Source organism: Cuculus canorus, unplaced genomic scaffold (genome assembly GCF_017976375.1).
Source record: "Cuculus canorus isolate bCucCan1 unplaced genomic scaffold, bCucCan1.pri scaffold_123_arrow_ctg1, whole genome shotgun sequence".
In the NCBI taxonomy this organism is placed as follows: Eukaryota; Metazoa; Chordata; class Aves; order Cuculiformes; family Cuculidae; genus Cuculus; species Cuculus canorus.
This window is the reverse complement of record NW_026527766.1, coordinates 35233-42140: the sequence shown is the minus strand read 5'-3', so window position 1 is coordinate 42140 and position 6908 is coordinate 35233. Positions and strand designations below refer to the sequence as shown.

General features: G+C 41.2%; 1 long non-coding RNA gene across 1 annotated transcript; it reads left to right on the top strand.

Annotated features, from left to right (window-relative positions):
- Positions 1–227: 227 nt before the first annotated feature.
- On the top strand, positions 228–3785 carry LOC128850622 (uncharacterized). Its single transcript, XR_008448024.1, has 5 exons — positions 228–480; positions 930–1163; positions 1367–1479; positions 1572–1703; positions 3639–3785. It is a non-coding gene; the product is annotated as an uncharacterized LOC128850622 (long non-coding RNA).
- Positions 3786–6908: the final 3123 nt, after the last annotated feature.

Here is a 6908-nt window from a genome sequence, read left to right as displayed (position 1 = left end):
ATTAAGCACTGGATGTTCTGAATGTCTAGCAGGTAGCTCCACTGACTGTAGAGGGAACCTGAATATATAACAGAAGTATTTAAATATCTAAAGCTAAAGTTTTTGGATGCCTTACAAAAATCAAAGTGTCTTTCTTTCTGGTTACTTCTTCAGAACAGAGTTTTGTGCTTAGGACCTGGCTGTCTCCAGGTTCAAATAGCTTAAAATGGCAAGACTAAGACGTTAGTATTTTCTGATTCCTACCACTTCTATATTCTTATTTCATTATTTTTTTCTAAATGTAATGGGATAATTTGTTGGTCTTGCAGTTTTGTTAGCCTTAATTGGATATTTAATATCAGACCATTTACTTACTGCTGGATGTCTTTCAGCACTGTCTAAATCAAATAGAAAATATATTTTGCCACCACTTTTTCTCTCCCTCAGGGCCTTGTAACACTGATACAAGGATTTTGGCTTCTCGATCACCATGATTATGAAGTAAGTATGTTACTGTTCCGTTGGATGTACCTTACCGTGCAAGGCTGTCCTCGATAAAATCATTTTCAGAAATTGCTGCTTAGCTAATAGCAGCTACTGAAGCACGATAGGCTTTTTTCGTAGTCCTGCTGCAACAACTTCAGCAGTTAGTTATGATTTAAGATTCTGTTTTAATTACTTGGACAGGTAATTGATAAAACTTATTATTTGTAATGCGCTTATGAAAAGTGCTGTTTGTATACAGAGATTCGATTAACCTAGGAAAGAGTGAACTACTCCTTTTAAAACACTCCCTTTGTTCTGTATGGCCAACTGAACAGGTTTTCTGCAAGTACCTAAGGGATCTTATTTACATGTCCTCTATCAACTATGTCATTAGTAACTCATCTAATTTGGTTCAACAGACATTCACCCTTATTTTAAGAAACTTTTGAATATTTGTGTTGCAGGAGTCTATGTACTTATCCGAAGAAGGCCGGTCTTCAACTTTTACAGAAATCACTTGCCCACCTCTGCCATCAAGAAACAATGCAAGTAGCACCGTGGCTCCAGATGCGAATTATTCAATCGCTCGTTTGCCAAGGACAGCATAGGCAAGCACTCAAGTACCTACAGCGTATGAAGCCATCAGTGTCAACCTGTAGCGAAGTGCAGCTTTGCATCACTGTGTTGTTGTCTGATAGGTAAAGAAATATCTCGCACCATTATGACATTCAAATATTGCAAAAAGTGGAGAACAAATAATTTAAATCACAATCCCATCAATTTCCTTTAAACTTGGAACACGATAATTTAGGGGCATCTCTTTGGTTACACTATTACTATACCTTTACCTATCAAAAAAACGAATTACAGGTGTGTGGTGGAATCTTGGGCTCTTTTGCAGCAACATACCGCAGAGTTAAACAGAGAAGAGCTCTTAGAACACATGTACGAAAGCTGCCAGGAGATGGGACTAGTGGAAGAATTCCTGAAGCTTCCTTTCACCAACACTAACTAGTAAGTGTGGACAGAAAAAAATCTTCATCATCTCTTTGAAAAGAGAAGAGGCAGAATCACAATGGGGTTTTGAAATGTCTTATTTCTCATAGGAGTGCATGAAGTCCTTCTTACGGACCAGGGCTTGTATTCCAGCCAACGAAGTTCTTCCAGTCCGCAACCAACAGAGTGCCTGCTATTGGCCAGCAGTCCAGCAGAATCAACCAATGAAGGTTAATCTCGCGGTGAGTGTAAAAGTTCTGTCAAGTGCGTAAGGTTCTGTTAGGTGTTACTAACAGTTCGGCTAGTCCTCAATAGAGATCATACTTTGGTTTTTATACCATTCTTGGAAATATTAGGAATAAGTTTCTACACTTTTAGGCCCAGTTACAGCTGGGCCTAAAAGTTTAGCAATATCCTTCCCCACACCAAAGCTGCTCTGTCAAGTTATAATTTGTTACAGACCATTGTTGACTCCACTCGAAGTAATTTGTTTCCATCTGAGGAATAAACAGATATTTTTCATATCAGCCAATCTTATCATTCAGTTATTCAGATACATAGGTTAGGCAGGGTTTAGATTATTGGATGTTCTTCCATGGAACAAAGAGTATGTTGTATCTCATCACTAGTACCTTGCACACAACTTTATTTTCTAGCTGACAGCAGTCAGGATGCCAGTCCACAGGTAAAATTGGCATGGTGTGTGGTTTGGATTTTTTTTATTTCCTCAATGTGTAGTGTGCTCTGCAATTCCACAACTTTCGTTTTACCCCTTTTATGACGGAAATCTGTATCTAACTTCCAAAACCAGTCAGATTAAATTTGGTGTTATGTGAAACTTTGTTATGGAACTGTGAAGCATTTGCGGTTTTCTGGAACTATAGTTCTCCAGTGAATCAAACTTCTAAGGTGGCTTTGGAAGTTTTACATCCTGCATTTGAAAACTTTCGTCCAGCCACATGTGTGTAGGCAGGTTTTTTTTTGCTTGATTTAATAATCACATAATTTTGTCAAATGTCATTTGCAGTTCACTTTTTATTCAGACATCTTAGGCATTCCTATTTCAGGAAAAAAAAACAAGGGAAAGACTGCTATTTTGCAGGGCATTTGAAACCTGCAGGTGATAACAGGTGTATCAGAATAAGGTCCTGCAGAGCGCCAGACTTATTTTAACTTACAGCTATAGGTTCTGTTATTGTTCCAGTCTTGCTTTGATTGTGCTAAAAGCACAAGGTGAAAGTGGGGTGAGCTGATGGGCAGATCTGGAGAGTAAGCTTATTCGTGAACTAGAAATAGCACAGATAGTTCTGTGCAATGAACTTCTTGTAATTAGTTTTTGCTTCATGCTTTTCATTCATCAGAATGATGGTGATTCTCAGAGTAGAGAGGGAGGAGCTCCAAGACATTCTATCTTAGAATGCTGTGGCAAAGTCCTCCATCGCATTCAAAGAAAGCTGGCGGTGGAGAAGTTCAAGCCGTACCAATTGCTCATGTCGGTCTTTAAACAACGTAATCTTTAGGGGGTGGAATGTAATCGAAAACTAACCATCACTTTGATGACACAAGGCTGGTATTTTTTCTCCCCTCTTCCTTGACAGTTTCAACAACAAAGCTATCACCAACCCCAGTAAAACTAACCAAAGTAATTGCACACACCAGAGCAAATGTTGTAAGTAATATATTGTCCGCACTGGAGACACAAGTATAGGAAGCAAGGTTGCTCTTGAGCTACGTGTTTGGTGAAAGAAAAATCTATTTGAACTGTGTTAGTGTTTTGAGGGAAGGGGCAGCAGAATCAAGCTCTGTTTGGCTTTTTTGCACGTAAAATATGTAACATATAAGAATCAATATAATCTTATTCATGCAAATAGATATATTTACATTATGGTAGATATATTTATAGAATTTAAGACAGGTGAAACTAAAACTATGATTTCCATCAAGTTGTTGCTGGGCAGATTATTTTGACAGACTTGATTGTATGACCAAATAGGAACCTTTTACTACTTCCAGACCAGTTTCTGCCTCATTTCTACTTGTACTTAAAAACAGGCAGAACTCTAAAGAGCCCAAACCTGATGATTTTCCTACAGGTGGTATGGTCAAATAAAGTTGAATTCTGATATGCTTGGACTTCAGGGGAATTAAAGTCTGTTGTGTTTTCCTTTGAATTCTAGAGCTACAGAACCACCAGCCAAGAGACGTCCTCCCTCGAATGTGGAGTTGTGTAATACATTTCTTACGACACCAGCTACAAAATGGTCATGACAATGTCTGACATGGAGTAGAGTTTTAGAATTAATAAAAATGTTGTTTCTCCTACATGTGCACGCCTGTGTCTACGCTTTCTATGCTTTCCAAGTGTTCTGCAATACTGCCAGTCATGGTCGTACTGACAAGCCCTGCTCTTTGTGCTCTCTCTTCTCTCCTTTTCTAGTACAGCTCAGCACAGGCAAGGTGGCAAGGGTGAGGCTCTGCCCACCTTGAAGACAACAGCACAGAGGCACCAGATCTTTATAATAACCTGGGATTGGGGGAGTGGTGCTGGTGGCAGAAAGACAAAAGTACTCCTTAAGATCTGAGAAACAACAACTCCTCATGTATTTCACTTAGGGGCATTAAGGCTTTGACAGTGAGAACAGCACAAAGTAATGGCTCCTCTCCCAAACGGGCAGGAGGAGTAACTAGTGGCTTCATCTGCTAAGGCACTTGTTGTCCAAGTCCTGCCTGCTTTTAATGCTTGGGGAATGGGCTGAAGCGAGAAGGCTGTGGTTGTGAAGCAGGTGCTCTAGTGCTTAAGTAGGAACTTAGAGGAAAGAGATTAAACAATATTCTAGAAGTAGTCCCCAAGAAGTCATTCATTTAACATGATTGTGAATTAAAACTCAATACTCTTCATGACTGTACTCACTATAGGCAAAGGGTATTTTTAAGACAATTTTTTTTCTGTTTCTGCTGCCAATAATAACACAGTCAAACTATTTCACGATCAGGCTTTTACAGCCAAATGAGTTTATTGGAGTTAGACCCAGGAAAGGTGAGGTGCTCGTTCATACACTCATGTTTTGACTTCAGACCTCGGGCCTTTGACTAGTGGAGAACTCAACACCACAATTGTTGAGGCGATCAATCAGTTTTGTTTTAGAGAAAGCAGCTCCTGGAGAATACACACCACCCCTGTTAAGAAAAATCAAAGGAGGAAAACATTTGTAGTAGAGTGACAGAATGACACCTTTTTTTGAAGTCAAAGATGGGTTTCCCTGCCTAAGAAAGAAAAAGCCACTTTGTCCCACAGGAGGAATTTGGCAGCCTGGTCATATTCAGAAGTGCATTTTGGCATCCAGCAGACTCAATAGAAATAATTCCATTAACTGAAAATATAAACAATGGTGCGGTAGATACTGCGAAAGCATTAGGAAAAACCTGTGAGTACCTCCTTTCAAACTGAAAGGCAAATGATCACGAAGTGGCTTGTGGTGAGCTACCTTCCTCGCACAGCCCTGTGGGTGAGGTAACACAAATCCACAGGGTTAGGAGATCTGTATTTTCAGAGAGAATCACACGCACACAGTAGCTTTAGGGGTGATCGAGCTGCTCTGCATGGGCAGTTACCTACTTTTTAGGCAGACAAGCTGGGTCTTCCAGAAGAGATACAGCTGCTTGAACCATTGCAATTGGTGTAGCAACACAGCCAGGCTCTGACACACACAAAAAAAGCCAAACCAAAGCAAGGAACCCAAAACACACCAATCAAACCACGTACAGCGTGTTGAAATAGAGAACGTAAACTTGCTCTTACCTACAGCATACTGAGGAACAATCTCTTAGTGAAACAGCCAACAGCCTTCCCCATCTAAGAACCCTAAGAACCGCCTTTTTACCTGTCAATTATCCCAAGGAGATGGCAAAGTCCTTAAGATCTAATCTGGACAAATACTGCTTCAAATGCAGTCCTACAACCCCACAACTATCATGAGCCATCACCTCATGGGGACAGAGAGCAGCAAGAGCTTTCCCCTCCCAGGCTTAGATTCAGACTTTTGCTGTGAGACTGTTGCATTCAGCTACACCTCCAGGCATTTAAAGAAACTGTGTTTCTTTAACTGCTGTCTGAACACGCATTCTCACTGTGTCCAAACTGTATGTCAGGTCTCCCCTCCCCTTAAAGGAATGTATGTTATAGCCAGAAACAATACCAGGGCAGATCTGTTTAAGTGCCCTCACAGGCGATGAGAGACCAACACCAGGCTGCAACAACTCAAAACTGTCACAATATAAAGCTGTTGGCTTTGTCCATGTTGCAAGGGCTCCTGAAGGGCAAAAGGAATAGCAGAGGAGCCATAATCCTAGTTTACAGTAAGGAATGGGAAGCAAAAGCAGTTAGCTGCCAGTAAGATACATACCCTATCCTTTGACTTCAGTGCAGATCTTTACATTAGTTTTGCCGTTCTGAAGATCTTGCCCCTCACTCTAACTCTTGCCAGAAAAAAAGTCATTGGAAATGAGATTCCACCCATCTGTAGTGGACAAGTGTGGTCACCAAAATGGTGACTCTCATATCAGGCCAGCACAAGGATTCTATTATACCGAACACTAAACTTGGGATGAATTATCCTGTGCTATTGCTTCAAAGGTACAATGAAGCAATGGAGGCGGGGGGGTGTGCGCGGAGACGAAAACCCTTTCCACTTCCACCCAAGCTGCTTGTAATGCATATTTCAGGATGCTAACACTCAAGTATTTAAAGAAACTTTTGAGCAGAAGCTGCGGTTCTGAGGAACAAGGGGACAGTTCCTCCTCTTCCCCAACTGAGCACAATGTTACTGCAGTGAACTGTTGACATGTTCTGTTACACTTGAACTATGAACGCAGCAATGACGTGGTGCTGGCAGTGAAAGAATCAGAACCATTAGCTTGGAAAAGACCTTTGAGACCATCGATTCCAACTGTACCTGTCCACTACCAAATCATATCCCTAAGCCCTTCAACTCCCTGCCTTCTAAATACCTCCAGGAATGGGAACTTAACCACCTACCTGGGCAGCCTGTTCCAGTGCTTGAGAACCCTTTATGTGAAGAAATTTTTCCTAAGGTCCAATCTAAAGCTCCCCTGATGCAGCCAGAGGCCATTCCCTCTCATCCTAACACCTGACACTTGCGAGAAGAGACCAACACTCACCTCTCTACAACTTCCAGAAATCTTAAGCATATTCTATCACTTTCCAAGGTCTACTTTTAAGGTTGTTGTGGAAAATGGGGAAGAATGGTTGGCTTCTCGCCAGTAAACAATGCCAAATAAGGACATGTAATGTCCTTATTATTTATCATTATAAAAAAAATATAGGGGCCAGGCGAGGAAAGAACAGGAGGCAGGAGTGTTCCCTTTGAGGGAGTTCCCTTGACAGGAGTGGAAGGGGACACAGGATATGTGGTGCCCCTTTAACAGGG